The 21713-nt window shown below is 36.2% G+C and overlaps 1 protein-coding gene across 1 annotated transcript in view; it reads left to right on the forward strand.

Moving 5' to 3' along the window:
• The first annotated feature begins 225 nt into the window (after positions 1-225).
• Positions 226-21713, forward strand: part of LOC120637078 (leucine-rich repeats and immunoglobulin-like domains protein 1) — a 471378-nt gene continuing 449890 nt past the window's right edge. Inside the window, exon 1 of the mRNA XM_039908697.1 lies at positions 226-483. The gene's annotated coding sequence lies outside the window, so the exon portion shown is untranslated. The remainder of the gene's footprint in view (positions 484-21713) is intronic.

Consider the following 21713-nt stretch of genomic DNA (forward strand, 5'->3'; position numbering starts at 1 on the left):
CTGTACATTGAAAAGTTACAATTTAAAGAAACAAACTTAAATAAATTAAATTAAATTTGGCTTTGATTAAAAAAAATCTCCATTCTTGCTTTTGATCGGCTCAGTAGCCTCAGTTCGCGAGTTTACACGCAAGCGGTCAGATGCGCTGAATGCGTTCACTCCCTCCAATCGTTCATTCGCTCCCCTCGTCCTCAGTCATTCGGCGGCACCCGTCGTGTGTAGACGTGCTATGTGTTGCCGCCCGCCAACCGCGCGTATTTACCGACGAATTTAAAAACTCCTGCTTCGTTTTTACGTGTGATACCCTAAGGGGTGCATCAAATACTAACTGGGATACCTGTTTTTTTATTGTTCTCCTGAAGTGTATGAAAAAATGTGATGTGCTAAGTCTGCGTGCAATTCAGTGTATAATTTTACGTTTGCAACTAATGTGAATTGGAAACAATTTTGGTGCCTTTGCTTTTCTAATCTGGATTTCTGAAGGTACGTAGTAAACCTAAGACGTTTCATGCTTCCGTCGAGCATTGAATCATATAGGTACTTGTTAGTTATAATAGTGACTAAGTCTCCAAGGTTATCTGAGATTAATATTTCGTTAGGTGAATGGAAAACATTCTTAGTTGTAAATATACCTAATACCTAAAGATCTTTACGGCATAAGTTAGAATTGAATAGTGTTCTACTATTGTTTTGTTTATTTCATGAAGTAACTTTATATGAATGTAAGCTAAGATATTCCTTTGGGCTAGAAAAACAAGAAAGTTATCTTTTTGAGATTTCTTCTTGCCATCTGTTATGTTCAATCGGCACAATATTCTCTTCACCAAACTTTAAAGACAGATTTGTTGTTTTGATTTTGCTGCACATTTTTAAAACCATTTGATCAAGTTATTTAATTCCAAGGATTTCGACGTTACAAATGATATTTTCTTAGGTTCTTTTTACATTCTAGTTACTCGTACGTCCTATATCTAGATAGTATTTAAAGTTATCACTTTTACAACATCAGTGAATTAATAATAATTTATATTGTTGCATAGAAAACTAGTAATTGACGTAACAACGTCTGTTTCTTCATTACAATCGTAAACATATTTGAATTACTATATGATCTCTGACCTTCAATAAGGTAAATCTGTAACAAGTTGGAGCACATAATAAGTAGCGTACCCGACTTGTTATTGGAAAAGTTTATAAAAATTAAATTGCTCGGTCGGTTTTTATCTCTGCAACTCTCCGAAACAATCTTATCAAGCAGGAACCCAAAGAATAAAATGAATTAAATAAGTCCTAGGTAAAGACTATGTTTAATGATTATGATAAAAATCTACACCTAAATTAGCAAATGAATAAAACGTTGTGTAAAATATTTTATTTATTTTCATTGGGACTAAAAACAAAATAACATTTATTATATTTATAGATAAAGCTAGTCTTAGGTTACTAATGACGCATCATTTCACTTATAGTTTGTCACATCATGCACTGGTTAGTATGTACGATAACTTAATTTAATACACGAATTTAGATGACATATTTAAACTACCTGAAACAGCAAAAGTAACAATAATAAAAGATTACGTAGGATTACGTAGCGACCCACCTATCTCACTTCTGGGTAACCTATTTAATAATGGTAGGTTCCTAGGTTGTCAAGAGTTTACCCTTTAATCCTATTACGGCTGATTAAACAATCTTCTATATGTACCTATGTACCTACCATACTTTAAAGGGCAATTTTTCGTCAAAGTGAGATTCTCTTTTAATAATTATACTAGCGGACCTGCGCGACTTCGTCCCCCCGACACCCCCTGTATACAAAATTTCATGAAAATCGGTGGAGCCGATTCAGAGATTCCATTTATACGTATAAAAGAATTGCTCGTTTAAAGATATAAGATTACGTCTTCTACCCTTAATACCCATCGGGTAATATTGTATAGGTAGGTTGTACCTTGTAACTAAATATTTACGTGAGTTCAAGAACACTTCATGTCCGGCGAAATCTAAGCACCCACAACAAACTAACGTGTTTTGATTGCCACTGCTAATCGGTGAGTAACTGTCAGTGTTGCCAGTTGCAGATATTATAAACCATATGACATCTCAAAAAGTAATATTTTAAAGAGAACAGTATCATAACCCTATTTTATATGGAAAACAACAATAATAGTAAATGGTAGGTACTCTATTACACTAAAACTAAATCCCTTCTGTTTTCCATAGTTGTTTTAACGAGTGAGTGAATCTGCGATTGAATGATTATGTAGTGTCCGTTTCTCGATAATTTCTCTAATTACTTAAATCTTTTATATCAACGGGTCAAAATTAACGTAAAATGCTATAAAAGTAACAATCTGGCTAACTGATGCATTTGTCACTTGCAGTCCAACGGACCGCAAATAAAATAAGCACAGATTAAATAAGCATTATAATAGCGCAGATTAAGTTTCCGTTAATCTGATTAGTTAGTTCTACTTATCCACGCTCTTTTGGTTAAACTCTACGTGCTCTGTGAACCATGGAGAGTTTGGTTAGGTATGTATCTAGATGTACGGACTACATTAATTATATTTTATGTTAGACAAATAGTTGTTCTAAATGTTCTTTGCGGTTGACTAAGGACTGCAATAAATAAATATAAATAATAATAAATATACTACGACAATACACACATTGCCATCTAGCCCCAAAGTAAGTGTAGCTTGTGTCAGTAGCGTGCACTTCATACACAAAAGCACTGCATACCCAAAATTTTCATATAACTGGCAACGGAGGAGGAGTTTTGCGATTTTATGCCATTTTACTTCTTTATGCTTACCCTGGTCCAAATTCCTGTGCACGTCACTGGCTTGTGTTATGGGTAAAACGATAAATGATGAATATGTCTTATGAATAATATACATAAATATGTAAGTCTATCATGTTATGTACAACATAGGTAATTAGTGCTTGCATTTGCTTATACTTAACTAAATGTTCAGGTTAGCTACAACAAAAAATACACATAATAAGTACTTATATGCCGAAAGTTCGTGGTTGATTTATTATGATATCCTAGACACAAATATCTAGTTAGGAGTCAAATATTCACCCTAACATATGGCCAATTATTCTTTTAAAGTAAAAATTTTACGTGTATATAAATTAATTTGTATAACCTTGGCTGTAAGTGGGTTAAATGTATAACTAATGTGTATGTACTTAAATAAATAAATAAAAATAAAAAAAATAAAAAATAAATACTTATAATATGCAAATAAACACCCAGACACTAAAAAACAGTCGTGTACATCACACAAACATTTTCCAGCTGTGGGAATCGAACCCAAAGCCTTGGAATCAGAAAGCAGCCCATTGCGCCAATCGGCTGTCATAAATATACTCTTCTCTTTTGTCGTCTGATATTAATTAGCGGCGCTAGCCTATTGGTTAGAGCTTCCGTTTTCCTATCAAGGGGACTGTGTTCGATCCCCAGCTCCCCCACCTCTAACCTTTCGGAGTTATGTGCGTTTTTAATTGCAGTAATAAGAATATCACTTGCTTGCGTGCGGAAACAGGCACGCCGGAGAGTTCTCCACGATGCTCTCAAAGGCGTCTGAAGTTTACCAATGCGCATTTGGCCCGTGGTAGATTACGGCCAGCAGCAGGGCAGGGGACAAACGGTAAGTAAATCCCCTGACAGGGGATATAATTACCGTGTCCTCCAGCTCAAACACGGGAACATGGAATAGGAGAAGTTTACTCTCGTTTATTATTACACATATTATTATATGGATTTTATTTCCACTTGAGCGTCAGTGCTCTGAGAGATGATCCAGCTGTGGGAGAAGATAAATTTTTATCCTTGCCCGGGGAGATAATTGCCTCCTGCCCATACTAGCCGTGCTGTGAGGGGACCCGTGCTGTATTTGGCTGGAATAATGGGTTGGTAAGGATGATGAATAAATTTTAATATTCAAACACCTATACAATATAAAAAATATGCACTCTTATGAACAAACTTCAATCAACTGATCGACTACTTTTCGGCTACTTTAAAAAAACATAAGCCTCCTTAAACGCGGTATTATTTCGGATAAGACTGACTGACTGACTGACAACATCTTTAAAATTTAGAGCCCGTAAAAACTCTGCAAAACCTTCCCGAAGTTACGCCGCTGGTATTAGGTCAAAAATGTATAATTATACCGTACCTAAATCCATGTAGACAGCCGATTGGCGCAGTTTACAGCTACCCTGCTTTCTGAGCCCAGGGCCGTGGGTTCGATTCCCACAACTGGAAAATGTTTGTGTGATGAGCATGAATGTTTGTCAGTGTCTGGGTGTTTATATGTATATTCTAAGTATTTATGTATATTATTCATAAAAATATTAATCAGTCGTCTTAGTACCCATAACACAAGCTACGCTTACTTTGGGGCTAGGTGGCGATGTGTGTATTGTCGTAGTATATTTATTTATTTATGTACTAATCATAACTCTTGATGACCTCCCGCAACGGTGACCGCTATGAATTTAAGTAGGAGGTCCCGGATTCGATTCATAGGCAATTTGGGAATTTATTATTTCTGAATTTTCTCTGGTCTGGACTAGCCACGACCAAAGCCTTCTGTGGCTAGTTATCAACCTACCGACAAAAACGTGCCGCTAAGCGATTTAGTGTTCCGGTGCGATGTTGTGTAGAAACGATTAGGTGGTATGACTACCATACTCCCTAACAGGTTAGCCCGCTACCATCTTAGACTGGTGAGATTTACCATTTACCACCAGGTGATAATGCAGTCAATGGCTAACCTGTAGTGGAATAAAATTAATAAATATAATCTGTGACTGAAAACCGAAAAATCTTGAGTCATAGCTAATCTGCTATCTTTGTTTATCAATGTATGTTATCTATAAAATAACTATATTACGTAGGTAGGTACATGAAAGTTGAATTGAACAGAAACTTTGTACGGTGTAGGCAACTAGTAGGTAGGTACTACGCTATTAAGTTTATAAAGAATTCTGTTCTATTATTGTTCTGAATACCTCCTTTGTTCAGCCCCAAATCAACGGAAACATGGCTTTCACAAACCAATCTCTGATTCAGAGCCCAAACAATGCACGAATTAGTTATGAGAAATCTTCGATTCACAAACTAGTTCTTGCTTCTTTTGAAGGTCGATTAAATCGCGAATCGGAACTTTAGGGTTGGCCCAAATAGTGCAGTTTATATAACCAGTTATTTCTAGCTAGGTATGTAACTCTTTACATAACTAGGGCAAGTGAAATATTATATATAAGATTAAGGATAACTTAAATAAAATAAAAAAGCCTTTTATTTCTTTTATACATTTACATAATTCCATATTTATACTTAATTTCAGGTGTATAAAGTGAAAAAAATAATAGTTACAATAATTAAATAAAAAAAGGATAACTTAAACGATCAAAAAGCTTGGGTATTAATTCTGACTTATAAGTAGATATAAATTGACTGTGAGTTGGAATCCGAAATCCGTTCAGTAACTAAGTATTTAAAGGTAATATACAAAAATATTTACTTTCCAATTTTTATGGAAACTTAATTCAGAAAAGTCACGAAGCTATAAAAAAAGATCTGTACTATTTTTTTTTAATAACTCAATTAGTAAACAGTGGTTATCAATATTACCAGTATAATCATCGCACATCTCTCTGCGCTGTGATAGGAGAAATAAGCGAGATATTAACTACGATAGGAGATAAATTTAAAAGGTCGAAGAACCGCCATGATTCTTATAATTTTTAAATACTCGGCAGCCCTAATTGAAACGGTCGGTAGTAAACAAAATATTCCAAAAATAACTACACATCTACGCTTATCCGTTATTTGGATTATCTTGGCCAGTGTCCAGACGATTGTGGGCATCCCCCGAAGTAATTTGACGGCTGCGAGAACTATTTTGACTTATTACTGTTTATGAGTCAGTCTTTTACTCAGTATCTGTTAGCTTATTGAGATATCCGGCCACATATAATAAGGCTCTAAGATAGTGCGTTTATCAGTTCGTCATATAAAATCATTGATTTAATATTTTTCTATTTTAAAACAATAAACAGTGGACAAACCCATATAACATTGTTTTCTCATTACATCCCAATACCGGCCCACTACAGGACGCGGGTTTTCTCCCACTATGAGAACTGTTTAGGGCCTAGTCCACCACGCTGGCCCGGTGCGGATCGGTGGACTCCACACGCCTTTGAGAACATTATGGAGAACTCTCAGCCATTCAGATTTCCTCACGATGTTTTCCTTCGCAATTGAACCAATTGTATTTTAATTGCTTAAAATGTACATAGGTAACTTAAAAAAGTTAGAGATTTCAACTGCAAGTCGGCACTCCGAAAGTGAAGTTGGAGTCCTACCCACTGGGCTATTTTTTGGTTTTCTAATTTTTTTACATTAAATTTATTCTAAGTTTATATAAATATATAATACTACGACAATACAAACATCGCCATCTAGCCCAGAAGTAAGCTTAGTTTGTGTTTTCAGTACTACTGATGAATATTATATAAATAGTATCAATAAGTACTTATCATATAATGCAGTGTCTGGGTGTTTAACTCACCCAGACACTGCATTCATGTTCATCACACATAAATTTTCCAGTTTTGGGATTCGAACCCACAGCCTTGGACTCAGGAAGCAGGGCCGCTACCTATCTACTGCGCAAACAAAAACTGATGAAACGTCATGTATTATTATGTCTGTTAGTAGCGACTCTACCACCGTGAACGATTGATGTATGCATAGGAATCTCCTTAGATATAGCGTTACTTATTTAGGCATTGCCTTGTCGGAAAAAGGGCATTATTATGTTTCGGACTCACAAATCTCATGGCTATGACATACAAAGCGTAAATTCAAATGTTATCAGAGAGCTCGTGTTGCTTTGTTGAACATAATTCGTGACTGATAAAAAAATATAATATTCTTTGTGAACGGCGATAGCTATGATGACCTTAAAGAAATGTTTGTAAACATTAACTCGCGAGCCGAGATCGGCACTTTATTGAACTCCAGCCTTAGTACGAGATTTGCTCGCTCGCAATCGTAGTGTCGCTTTCGAGTATCAAACTCTGTTTCGTCAAAGTAAAATGGACCGAATGCCACTCGTCTTAGAGTTGAGAATCCTGTACTTCTGAGTTTTTTCAACAAATGTTCTGTAAAAAGCACAAGCTTTAGAATTATTGGCAAATTTAAGCTATTCATATATATTCCTCCACAAATAAAATAAATAAACGAGTTCGTATCCCAGCACGAACCTCTTAACTTTTCTAAGTTATGTGCGTTTTAAGTAATTAAAATATAACTTGCTTCGAGTTTTACATAAAGTTCCCAAAGGTGTGTGGAATCCACTAATCCGCACTGGGCCAGCGTGGTGGACTACGACCTTATCCCCTCTCATTGTGGGAGGAGATCCTTGCTCGGTAGTGGGCCGGTAAATTTGTAGATGTGATTAAGATTGATTTTACGATGTTCAATAATTTCTATCTCGACAACAACTCTTCGATTGCGAGCTAGCAAATCTTGTACTAAAGCTACTGGTTCTGAGAATGCTATTCACCATTCACTCATCGGTGTCCATTGCTTGACTGTCGCATTCTTTGTAAATTGTATGTGATTGGTATATGGAAGGTATGTGCTGAATGCTTGCTTTATTTATTTATTGAGTGTTACAATACGTTTTATTTATAACCTCTTAGTCATCTTTTATAAACTGACTCGTTAGTCTTGCGGTTAGCATGTTCAACTATAGATCACGGCGTCTTGGGTTTGAATCCTGGTTCTACAATATATAAGGGGTTGTGTACCTAATTTCAGTACCGAAATTTCTTTAAATTAGAAATTAAATAATTGGTAGTTTTAAACCATCGTGTCTCGGAGGGCATGCTAAGCCATCGATCCCGGTTATTATCACTTACTATTATATATTAGTAGTTGTTAAAGCCCACTAACCCGTATTGGAACAGCGTGGTGGGTTTAACCTCTAAAACCGTCTCTCTTATTAGAGACGAGGTGAAAAATGTAGGAAATAAATATTTCTTCCTAAAGTCGGTTTATTTTTCTATAGTTACTCGAAAACAGCACTGGTTCTTGCAAACATTGTAAGGGTTGCGAAATTTCAAGCAGACAAATTTACGGACTACTGCTACTCCAGTTAAAACTTGAGGACAAATTCTCAATCAAGTTAGTGCGATCTTTCAATGTAATTTGTAACCGAAGCCGGGGCTTAGTTAACACAAAATAGTTATCGAAGGATATTTGTACCAGATTAGCACATGTCCTTTAATAAGTTTGCTCGACCGCTAACTTGGTAGAAGGCAAGGGTATCCAATTGGATTGATTGGAATTATCATTAAGTTTAGTTTTGACTAAATAACTTAGTGTTATGTTGAAACTCAAGGTTTTGACAACTTCTTTCCTTTATCATTAAGCTTAAAAAAAAATGTATTAAACATCCATATCCATACTAATATTGTAAATGGGAATGCGTGTCTGTTTGTTTGTTACCTAAACTTCTATATCGGCTTAACCAACAACGCACCGATTTTAACGAAATTAAAAAAAAAACGGTTTTTAACCTAAATTAGTTATCGAAGGATATTTGTACCATATTATCACATGTCCTATAATAAGATCACTAGCCTGCTAACTTGGTAGAAGGCAAGATTGATTGGAATTATCATTAAGTTTAGTGTTACTAAAAACCAAGGTTTTGTCACCTTCTTTCCCTCGTCATTAAGCTTCCTTATTTTTTTTTAGGTATCATCGTTTAGATTTATGACATGGCTGGTAAACTTCAAGATATCCTACTAATATTATAAATGTGAAAGTGTGGTTGTTTGTTACTCAATCACGCAAAAACGGCTGAACAGATGGCCACGGTGAGTGCTAGGTCCTTCGCGTGGGCGGTCTCGGGATCGATCCCAGTTGAGGCAATTCGGGAATATGAGAATATGATGACGCGTAGAAATCGATTAGAAGTACGACTAAAAGAACTTGCCCAAACATGTTAGCCAGCCGCCATTGAATACTGCATCGTCAGTCAAGGGCTAACTTGTGAAGGAATATTAAAAAAAAACTCCTTGCGGAGTATAAGAACTCTTATAAAACCTTTAAGAGTATCCATTTTTACACCCACGATGGTTAATACTTCTCGCAGACGTATAACGACGATATCAAAACATTATAGATTGTTTGCAGTTTATCTATTCCTTAATTAATCCTATAGTAGCCAAGGAGGTATTCTTAAAGAGGTCATAAAATTTCTCCAAACCAGAACTCCGGATTTTATTTACGTTTACGCTATTAAGTCGTTTTAATGTATTCGTTAATGGGGTTTTACTTAAACGGTGCTTAAGGTTTTTATTTGATGCACTGCTCCGTCTGTTACCAGACTTAATTTAGGGTTGTCACGTATAAAATTAAATTTAGCATCTTTTGCATTTACGAGCATTAACGGGCGAAGCGTTTTGCACGCCGCCGATTTGTACTGGAGTTGCGTTTGTTAGAATATAATGAAAAGTTAACTCGATCAAAGTCTGTCAACTAAGATCATGTATCAAGATTATCTAACTTAAAAATGTATAACGTTCATATAGCACGTTTAATGTGCGAGTTTTGTAGGTCTTCGAACAGATGATATTTGTATGTTTTAACTTGTAACGCCTGTAGTGTTTCAACAGTAAAGTTAGCATTTTTGACTAACGATTGCGAGGTCCTGGGTAAGATTCCTGAGTCGGATTTCCTTAGCGATGTTTAGAATTGAGTTCTCCTTGCCCAGAAACTACACTTTTCAACTTCACTCTGTACTATTCAATCTCCGAGTCTCGGAGAGCACGTTAAGTTATTAACATTAACACGGTCCCGGTTATTAACACATGTGAAAAATAATCTTTTAAACCCGCTAAGACGCCTCTTAACGGGTCAATGCTTTTATACCCTCCCTTCAATGAGAGAGGAGTACTTTGCCCAGCAGTGGGAAACTAATAAGCTGTGGATGATTATGTCGTTACAACTTATGACAACCCTACCGGAACATTTGTGCCTTTATAAAAAATGGTTTAAAAAATTCGTTTAAAGGCAAACAAACTCAAGTGATCCCGACTTTCCAATTGTGTTTTTTTACGGGACTTTTATCACGCGCTACTGCCAAAGTAAACAGTGACGTCACAGAAACAGATGCTTGAACGTCACGCTCTGTTATTTATCACGAATCGATATCTCACGAATTAATAGACCGATTAATCGCCTGTAACATTATGATGAATGTGGCAAAAATATGTAATAGATTTGTATAAGGTGCTTACAGATCAGGATATATTAGGTATATTTTGTGTATTATTAACTGACGCCATTTTGGCACTGTCTACAAGAGTCCAATGTGATAAAAGTGTCCAAGGAACTAATATAGACTCAAAAAATTATAGTACTAGTTCCAGAGACACTCGTACATGTCGCATTTGGTGCTTGGGGACCTTAAACTGTAATTTGTTTTAACTCTATTCTAATGACAGCTCAAACTCCAGTCCAGTGTTGTAAATAAATAACGGTCAGCGACGCGAACATATTATTTACAAATTAATTCGGCTGAAAATTTAATTTCGCCGTGTGCAAAGGCGACAGTGCATGTCAGTAAGAGCCCAAACTTAAACCGTCACCTACTTTGATTTTATCGCGGCATTCATACAATGAAATATATTAGTCATTTAAATAACCATAATGGCGTGTGTAATACGGAGTAAATTGTTATTTTTAACGGTTCATTTGCTCATCCACGAGCGCGGATAATGGCCGCCGGACAGCTGTCACGGCTGTCAGTTCTAAATTTAAAATAAACATTTCATTTTTATGAGGTTTATGAGTTTTATGACACAGCGTATGCGCTCGACGACGATAGTGCTTTTTTTTAGACCTTGGTTTGGGGTGCATCGATAAAAAACATGATTGACTTGTAAAACACCCTTCTTATGGGGTAACAAAACCAGGGCGCTACTTATTCTTATTTTGGTGCTTACTGTATCTTTGTTATTAAAAAAATAATTAGTTTTTAAGGTAACTATTTTACAGTAACTTTTATGTGTGAGGAGATAAAAAAAATTAAAATGGCTAGAGCTGTGCAGCTTTTCATGAGCACTAGCTTAATATGAAATTGTCAGGTTACCTATAGGTATGTAGGGTATCTTTATTTATATATACATATGTATATATACACCCAAGTACTCGCATAGGATCCATTAAAAAACCATAGTTAATTTATACCTTCGTTTAGTTCTTCAATAATGGCGATAATTATTAGCAAATATTGCAAAATAAGCGTTAAATACTTAACCACTATTGCAAGATTTGCTATTCGGCTTTATTAGAGAGAGAACATTTACTTTTTACGTTACGTTTTAGTGTCTTTTGGAGTTGGTTTTTAAAAATATAACAGCATCATAGATTAATGTGTCTGTAAGCTTTATCGTTTTAACAAAAACCACGGCAAAAAAATAAATAAACAGGGTGTTCTTTACGTGAACTCGATTCCGTGGAATCAACCAGTCACTCTTTGTTTGTAAAACATAATAATAAAATCTTGATTATGAAAAACCGCGTGCATGTTCCATGTTTTTATATTGTTGTTTTTATTCCAAATCCAAATGATATGTTAATATTGTGGCAGATGGTATGTAAACGTGTGCCTTTTTAAGTGTTGCCACGTTATGAATTTAATTAAATTTTATTTGAAGCCGTTAAACGAAGGCGCGTTGGAGGGGTAAGCTTCACCCATATTTAATGTTTGCCTCGGAAGCGAATGAATTAATAATTTACGTCGTTTAAAAGACGTAAAGTTTATACGACACGCATTGGTATAACGTTTTGCCTGTTTAATTAATAAACGTGTTAATTGAAGGGAATATGCTCTATTTAAATTTGGGTATTTGTAGAGCACGGTAACCTGTCATCATCAATATCATCATCATATGACCTCATTACCGGCCCACTACAAGGGACGGGTCCCTTCCCACAATGAGAAAGGTTTAAGACCGTAGTGCACCTCGCTGGCCCAGCCCAGTGAGGATTGGTTCCTTAACCACCAGATTAGATTGTAGTCAAGTTGTAGTGAAATAAATAAACTTTTTATCTAACATGAAATAATAAAAACACGAACTAGTAGAAGTCGTTGCTGTGGGGAGACTTTTAGTCACATTGATATTTCAATAAAAGTTATTTCTATATTACAATCTTCTTATACAGCTACATAATCATACAACTATTGAGACTAACATGGAAAGAGTATATTTATTATAAGCATAAGGATTTATAAACGTAAGGTTTATGATTTTACCCTAGCTTCAAAATAAGAAAATATTTTAACGTTAAATATCTCATTACATATTTTACATATTATTCAGTGTCAGTGACGTATTCTGTCTCATTCTCTCCCATACCTTTCTGTGTTTATTACGTTATCGTGATGTATTTTCGTTTTATGGAGTTTTAAATCACAACGATTCTAAAGAAGTTTCACTTAAAGAGAAAACATTTGTTTACATACTATGCTGTTACAAATTTATGTCAGAAGGTTACGATCAACTGACAGACATCAGAAATGCATTCTTCCAACGGCCGGATTATGGGTCAATGTTGCCATTTCAGAAAAGTCAAAAGCCACACTATTAGTAGCTTCTTAGATAATATCTACAGTCTACACAGTATGTAGGTGACTACCTAACCATTATTTACACGTTTGAAGGTGAAACTTAATAACGTAACTCCGAAGAAATTAACTCCTTTTTGTTAAATGATTAATGTACACGTAATAATGAGTAACGGACTCGTCATAAGTCCCACTTTGATAATTAAGTTACACCATAACAAACAGTGAGTCGTACATACCATAGTCACCTTTATCACTTTCACATAGATCCTATAATCCCATAAGGAATACGAGCTTCTCTAATATTTGTCACCGATCGCAACACACCTGCAGCGACTCTTCAATGCCATATCCCCATCTCTATCACAAGGTGTATGTTGGAAAGGGACGCCATAATGTTTAGAGTTCAGGTGCTAATTCACGGAATCTCGAAACGGGTATTTGCATCAGTTTCTGGTTACCTGGTCTCGTTACATGCACACTAACGAAGTAACGATACGTAAAATTGATAAGCTGTGGTAATATAGCGGGAACATTTACGTTAATTAAAGGAATTTCCTTGACAAGGGATAGCGAGATACCTACGCAGTTCAATTACAGGTTCGGAATACTAAGGAAAAGATATTATATATTACGTAGATATTTTGTTATAGTATCTAAGTCAAAAAGAAGGCTAAGAATAGAATAGAAAAACTTTATTGCAACACAATAGGAAAAATACAAAGAAAACAGTAATAGTACTTAGTGCTAGGGTGCAAAGGCGGCCTTATCACTAAACGTGATCTTTTAAAGGCAACCTGAGCGTGCAAAGAGGATAAAAAAGTGGAAAGTGGATGCATAAAGTAAAAGTATAAGAATTAGTTAAGAACTTGGCCAGTGCGGATTGGTGGACTCCGAGCAGCTTTGAGAACATTACGGAAAACTCTCAGGCATACAGGTTTGCTCATGTTGTTTTTCTTCACCGTTAAAGCAAGTTATATTAATATTGCTTAAAACGCACATAACTTAGAAAAGTTTGAGATGCGTGCTAGGATTCGAACTCAGCCCACCGAAAGTGATGTTTAAGTCCTACCCACTGGGCTATAAACGCTATCGAATTTTGTTTTTTTCTGTTATCTGAAAGAAAGAAATCTGTGTACCCACTATATATCTTCGATCAACACATATAGGTACTAGGTATCTTGAGTTATCAGTCGTCAAAAGGTAAACATAAAAAAAAAAAAATTTTGTTTATTTGCTTAAAAAAGCCAATGTGCAGAGCTTTCGAAAACACTAAAAAAAAAAAATTGGTTGTCTGTAAAGTCTGCTTACTGACGATAGTTGAACGTGACAACGTAAGAAAATACTGATGGAATGGTTGCATTTTTCAAAAGAAAATTTTAATTATATTTGTTTGATAGATATTATCGTTGCTATAAACAATTGACACCACATTCACTTTTCACTGCACTTCATCCTTGCCGAAAACATGTAAATGTATTATTGTATAGAAGCTGTCCACGCGGACGCATCGCTCACTCAAGTAGGAGAGAGACAGATGTCGAACGCGGAGGCCGACTGTGCCTCTTTGTCGCTCGTTCCGCGCTCTCCCTTGCACTTCAAGCCTTGAATGGAACGCCTCAGAGCGAGGTAACGCCGCATACGTCATGTTTTTTCGTGCGTGCAGCCGGCTCCATCGAATTATAAGACGTTGTCACGTCAATTACTGTACCTACCCACTTATTTTATATCAGAGAGAGTGCGACTGTTTGTTTATTTGTTGAACCAATCTAGTTAAAACTTGGTACAGAGAGAGATCTTTCATCTCGTAGAACATAGAATATTTTAATGCAAAATCAAAATATTTTAATTTTAAATATTGATTGTATGGACCCAATCGGGAATCGATCCCGGGATCTATTTAGCGATTTAAGTCGCGCAGGTAACCGGAAAACATGAAAACAGCTACGCTTTATTGCAGAGAGGAAATAAAACGTATAGAGCGTTATTATTATTCCGCGCTACGTGAACAAGGCCAACACATAAATGTAAGTTTCGTAATCCTGTTATGGTTTTATGGTCGCCTGGTACCCGTCTACATTCCAGCGATAGGTATTACGCATGTTTGATTTGTTTTGATTTCATTTGATTTGATTGGTCGGCCTGCCCAGCTACTAAGTTTATTATTTATTAAAGTTACGTAATATTAATATTGATATTAGAAGTAAAAATAAACTTGTAGTGCAGTTTACTAAGCTGCGTGAGGTTACTAATTCATTTAAGGGTATATCTTTTTATAACAAACTAGCTGTTGCCCGCGACTTCGTCTGCGTTAGATTTTGTTTTTAAAGTATTCAGTATCGCTAAGCCTTAAATGAGTATAGTAGTATATATATATATAACATGTGACTGTCAATTAATTATAGACAAAATTGCAAATAAATAAAATTGCGACTATAATTAAAGATCTAAGCTATCCTATCTCTTAAGTTGGACCAGACTGCTCACGGTGTGCCAATTTAATTTAAAATCGTTTAAGTAGTTTAGGAGTCCATCGCGGACAAACATCGTGACAGGAGATTTATATATATTAAGATTACCAGATGAAATCGTTGAGATGTCTCTGAATAAGTTCAAAGTTTATATAAAACGTAAGCTTTTAGAAAAATTCTATTATAATATTAAGGATTACATGTATGATAAAAAATCTTGGGTATGAATTGCTCTTACTTCATAGCTCAACATTAACTAGACTGTGAGATGGTGATAACAAAAAAAACACCTGGCTAAGTTTTCTTAGCTCCCTTCCCTCCTAGCTTTAGTTTTAAGTTAACGAATGCAGTTATCACCATCACTAACATTAGTGTAACATGTAAAATGTATGAACGCTTCATAAGTGCCTGTAATAAGGTCTACCTGAATAAAACAACAATACAATGAAAGCGGTGATAGTGCAGCCGAGTTCGGTTTCCAGCTCGCACTTCTAACTTTTATAATTTATGTGCGTTTTAAGCAATGACAATATCACTTACTTCAATAGTAAAGGAAAACATCGTGAAACCTGCCCGAGAGGTCTCCATAATGTTCTCAAAGGTGTGTAGAGTCCACCATTCCGCACTGCGCCAGCGTAGTGGTACACTGCCGTAAACCCTTCTCGTTGTGGGAGGAGTGAAGAAGTAGACCCGAGAGTAAACCCTTCTCCCGTGCCCTGTAGTGGCCCGGCAATGGGATATGATGATTATATTATAAATTTGGACGTGTGTAAATTTGTTTGTATTTGCTTCACGACCGGCCTAAATAAGCAACCAATCGAGTTCAAGGTCGGAGACCAACAGGCATCGTTCGGGACGCACTCCAGCACAACGATAGTCCGACGATATTGAGAGAGTAACGGCGAGTAGGTTGACGCAGAAGGCTGAGGACCGGGTGTGGTGGCCCTTGGCACCAAAGGCCTATAAATGTATGTTTGCTCTATCAGTGCCATTTTTAACTCGAGAGTAACTCCAAAGGAACAGTGTACAAGCACGTTGCTTTGAATCAAGTACCTAATTATTAGCAATGCATGAACAAGCACTAACAATCATTCGTCGGATGAGTAAACATGCCATCCGAGCCAAATACTTATGAATAAAGTAGAAATAGTAAATAGCCTATATTAATCATTATTTAAAGGACTTTGTTAGCAAGTAAACTTCATCATATCTTCTCGTCTTCATCTTTAGAACTAAATCTCCGATTGTTCCTGATGATTCGAATTCAAACATTGTGTGTGAGCCAACGGGTTACACAAAAAATCCGGATGAAGTTTACAGTCAGCATTCAGCGTGTTTGTACTGTGCGTGTGCGAGTAGGTACTATTTCGTACGTACGTACTCGAAGTCACGATACACATACACGAATTACTTTTAAAACTAAATCACATCTAAATACACGAAATAGGCTTAGGTACATTAAGATAACCCAAGTCCAGAAATAAGTATGGCAGTAAAAGTATACAGGTTGAGGGAGCACTACTATACAATAGTCTACCTAAAGAGATTTTTTCAGAGAAATGTTTTAAATAATTCAAAAATAAGCTAAAAAAGCATTGTTTACATTTTTATAAACTCGCCGCCAATCATTTTATTTTACTAATAAAAGCTGTTATTAGTTAAAGGTGCTCGTTTTGTATCACACTAACTAGATTATATATAACCACTTCTTTATGTTCATTTTAATTTCTTATGAAGTGAAACGGTTTCTTTTGAGAATAAATGTCTTTAAACCTAAGGTAGCTACTACTATCACAACAATATGAGTAGATGCTTACCCACAATCTTAAATATACGAGTATATTACAAAAAACATTTTTTTAAAAATTTGAATCCGTCCACGAAAATTTAATCCTCAAAGGAAAATTGCTTCCATATTTCCATCATGTGACGCGCGGATCGTAAGCCAGTCTAATCGAGTGGCAGTAGAGGCGAGAATGCGATGAGTGCGCGCACGTACAGCCCACTTATCACTGTGGGCCGCGCGACGTGCGCCGCAAGCGAAATGCGCCCTTATCGACTACACCTCGAGAGTGCGGATAAAAATTTGAGACGCAGACGGCTAAAATAATTTAACTCGGAAAGTACAGTGCGATTTAGTTTTTTCTACAAAGTTATGATATTCGCGATTTTAACGCAAATGGTTGATAGATAAGATATTAATAAAAACTTTATCATTTTTCTCATCTCCCGTTGTCTATAGTTATGTCTCTTTAAATGGTTCTATTTAATCGTGAAATTTCAATCCAAATCTGACCAGTATTTCCGGAGACCTAAGAGTCAGTTATAAAGTTTTAATTTTAAAATCTAAAGTATATTATTTGGAGAAAAGAAAAAAATATACATACGTATTTATTGCGTAGGTAAGAGCTTGTAACATAATATATATGGTAAATAATATAAATGTATGGATGTATGTTACTACTCGTATTAAGCATGTATTTCTATTCAATTTTGATTAGATTAAGTGGGTAGGAATCCCATAGAAACTGATTTTGCCCCGAAATCGGGAGGGATATCTTGTTTTCTGGGTAATTCCTCCCAATTCCTTCCTCCCAAAACAAAGAAAAAGTACCTACCCCTAATGAGTGTTTTTATTAGTCACTTTATTGTAATACTACTTATATTACTAGGTTTGACTCAACACGCGTCACTTGTCGTTTTATTAGTATGTCACCACCTTAAATCCCTTGAGGGTAGTTTTGTAAATTTAGTAACATTTCCAAATTGTGTTCCTTTGATGCATATATCTTAGGCAAGGTATAATCCACTAGGAAGGATAATCGTAGTAGAAATAAAGGCGAAAATCCGGTGGGTTCGATCACGTAGAGACCACTTATCAACGTGAGAAAAGCGACGTGAGCCGCAAGCGAAACACGCCTTTATCGACTACACCGTGCGAGTGATAAAATATTGAGACGCGGAAATAATTTTACTGGGAGAGCAAAGTGTTTGATATTGTGTTTTTTCAATGACTAATAGTTAATGGGGGAAAGCCGTTAAGACTACGGCATTGATTGCGGAGGGACCGAGTCCGATACACAGAACGCACCTCCAACTTCTTGGAGTTTTAAACAATTACCTAAATATAATTTACTTTAACGGTGAAGTAAAACATTGTGAAGAGAACTACACGCCTAGGAGTTATTTTAGGTCCCCAGGTGTGTGTAGCCTACCAATCCACATTTAGCCAGCGTGGTGGATTTAAGCCTAAAAACGCCTCACTCTAAGAGGAGACTTACAAGGTTTAACGTGCTCTCCAACGCAAGGCACTTTGAATTGCTTAACAGAAACACGCAACGCTACAAATTCTGGCCCTGCCCAGGAATCGAACCAAGTACCCTGCCTTGAAATCCGTAGTCAAACAGCCACTAGACCAACGAGGCTTGGTTAAACACTATCTTCCAATAACCTTTAAACCCTTATTAACACTGTGAAGCAGAAAGCTGATGTTTCACAGAATCTGTGTACAAAATTAAGTTTGCCAATTCGGTCAACTTTGCATAAGGTTGCTTTAATATTAAATATTCATTGCGCAAGTTCGCAAAGAAGCTGCTAGACAGTGCGGGTCTCTTAGTAAATCTTTAAAAATTGTAGTTAATTTACAGAGTATTTAGAATCCAATTGTCTAATTCCAAATGTACGACCTTTGCAATTGATGAATTTCTTAACGACAAGGCTACTCGGAAGTTTGCTCCGCTTTCATCATAATTCCCACTGCAGTCCTTGCTAGATACCTCCTTCCCGACAAAGGCACGTCTACGTCTACCAGACCAGATCAGAGATATTTCGGAAATTATAAATTCCCAAATTGCCTCTGCCGGAAATCGAGCCCGGACCTCCTACTTAAATTCACAGCGCTCACCGTTGCGCCCAAGAGGTCGTCAAAATATTATAGATGCTAAAGCAAATAAAGGTGCACCCAGACACAGAACAAGTAATACTTTACAGATCCCCGGCTAGTGGAGAGTCATTACTACGGGCATACCTTTGACGATTCAATACAGCTAGTTAGTGCTAACGTCGCTTTGAATAAAAAATCTGACCATTCACAAGTAAGACTGCCTAGCTCAAAAGCCTGCAATTCTTTAAATCCGTAGTTATAAAGTAAAATACTTGAAATGAAATATTTATAATCTTTATACGTATATCCCTATCCCTATCCCTATCCCTACTAATATTATAAATGTGAATGTAAGTTTGTTTTTTACGCTTTCATGCAAAAACTACTAAACCGATCATCACGAATCTTTGTACAAATATTCCTGAAGGTATTAGAAGTAATATAGGATGCTTTTTATCCCGAAATTAAGCTCAGTTCTCTTGGGAGAGGGGACGAAAGTGTTTGAAGATTTTACACCAGGCTAAGCTATCCTAAATACATAGAGTGCTGCCACATTTATGAGGCACATGTTTTTTGAAAAACAAAAACAAAAGCGGACGAAGTCGCGGGCAACAGCTAGTAATTTTATAAAGTAGAACTGTAACTGGACAATTCCTTTCCTATAACATTTTTATGGAGCGTAGCTTTAATTTGATTAGATTTTCTTTATTGATTTATTTATTAAGAGCATACATATTACACGTTTTTAAATAAATAGCACACATACAAAAACATGGCCATGTCCATGTCCTTTGACCATGACCATTTGAGCTAGCTAGTTAAAGCTAACGTCGCTTTGAATAAAAAATCTGACCATACACAAGTAAGTCTGCAATTATTTAAATCTGTGGTTATAAAAAAAAACTTGAAATGAAATATTCATAATCTTTATACGTATATTATAAAGTAGAACTGTAACTGGTAGATTTATTTACTATAAAATTTTAATGGAGCGTAGCTTTAATATGATTCGTTTTTATTTATTTATTTATTAATAGCTCTACCAACATGCATATTCTTATTGTTCTCAGTCGGTTCGCTGTTGTCAGAGCGGTCGTGGTCGTCATTTAAGTTGTGGCACGCTCTGACGCCACTCCTCTCTGGCAGCTGCCTTTCTGGCACGCTCATGTAAAGGGACAGCCACTGCAGCCTTAACTTGGTCAGCCCATCTCATGGGCGATCTTCCGCGTAATCTGGTACCCTCGATTCTTTCTTGGACAACAAGACGTTCAATGGAGTTGTCTATTCTTGATACGTGACCAAAGAAAGTAAGAATACGAGCCTGTACCATGGAGGATAGACTTTGCGTGATGCGTTGATTTAGTCGATATTGATCCATAAGTACATAAATGAGCTTTTGGTACTTATTTTTTAAGTTTTATTCAAATACTAGACCAGTTTAAAAGAAGTTACATCCAATTTTGCATAAATACATAAATGAGCTTTCTTAAAGCTTATTTATTTAAGGTGTTACGCTTCCGTTTAAAAAACACCTTTTTTATGCGAATGAATCGCCAGTATCTACCTACCCAATATGTTTAACCATAACCAAATTCTGCCCTGTGCAAATTATAATTTCTACTTTGATAAGGTAATACACAAACTTCCAAAATGTTGCCATACATAACAGCGCACGTGATGCTATGATGCAGCATATCCATTGATGCGTTGCTACGTGAAACAAGACGATACAAACAAACAAACACTGTTTTATAAATATAATATTAAAGTAAATATGGCAAGTTCGCATTAGGTATTAGTTTTCATAGCAAATCTAAATCCATTACACTAACTGCTGCGTATTTCTGAAGTGTACACAAAAGATGCTTATAATGTTTCAACTTTTTTGAGTAGAATTCGTTCTAACCAAATGATAAGAGGGATATTTATTGAGTTTAAATAAAGAGGTTGAAATTAAGTTTCAAATTAATTGGCATTCATTCCGTTTATCTTCGTGTCCTCGCTTGCCCTTGTAACGCATTATTGTGTCTTTTAGTCAGTGGCGTGCATAGAGGATATGCACAGGGTATGCAGATGATATAAAATCTCCAGTACGAGTTATAAAACTTAAGGATAGGCATTGTAAGAGTTATAAAAAGCCCACCCTTAAGTATTTATAACTCGTACATGAGATTTTCTTCATTTTATATCATCTGCATACCCTGTGCATACCCTCTATGCACGCCACTGCATCATTAAATTCCCCGCAACAGAATCAAAATTATTACCTCCGGAAGTGGGGGTATCTACTTACACCCTAGCATCTTTGGGACTGCAACGTCCATCAGTACTCCGTGCTACGTGTCCTGGCAATTGCCACTTTAGTTTTACCACTCGCTTAGCTAAGTCGGTTACGCTAGTTTCTTCTACTGATGTACTACAACAACATTGTACAATAAACTCCACCAGGTTACAATATAAGCATTTTTGACTTACCCCGACTAAAAAGGTATGTAGAGATAGTCTTTTAGAATTCCTCAATAATTTACAGTTTACAGTGAGGAAAAAGATTGTGCACCAGAGTTCGGCCGTGTTTAGTAACCACCCTACCGACAAAGACATGCTGGTTGGCAATCTAGCTAAGCGGTAAGATGTTGCTTACAAACCGAATAGCGATATGGGTTTAATATAACTGTCATA

This window comes from Pararge aegeria, chromosome 3 (genome assembly GCF_905163445.1).
Source record: "Pararge aegeria chromosome 3, ilParAegt1.1, whole genome shotgun sequence".
Classification (NCBI taxonomy): Eukaryota; Metazoa; Arthropoda; class Insecta; order Lepidoptera; family Nymphalidae; genus Pararge; species Pararge aegeria.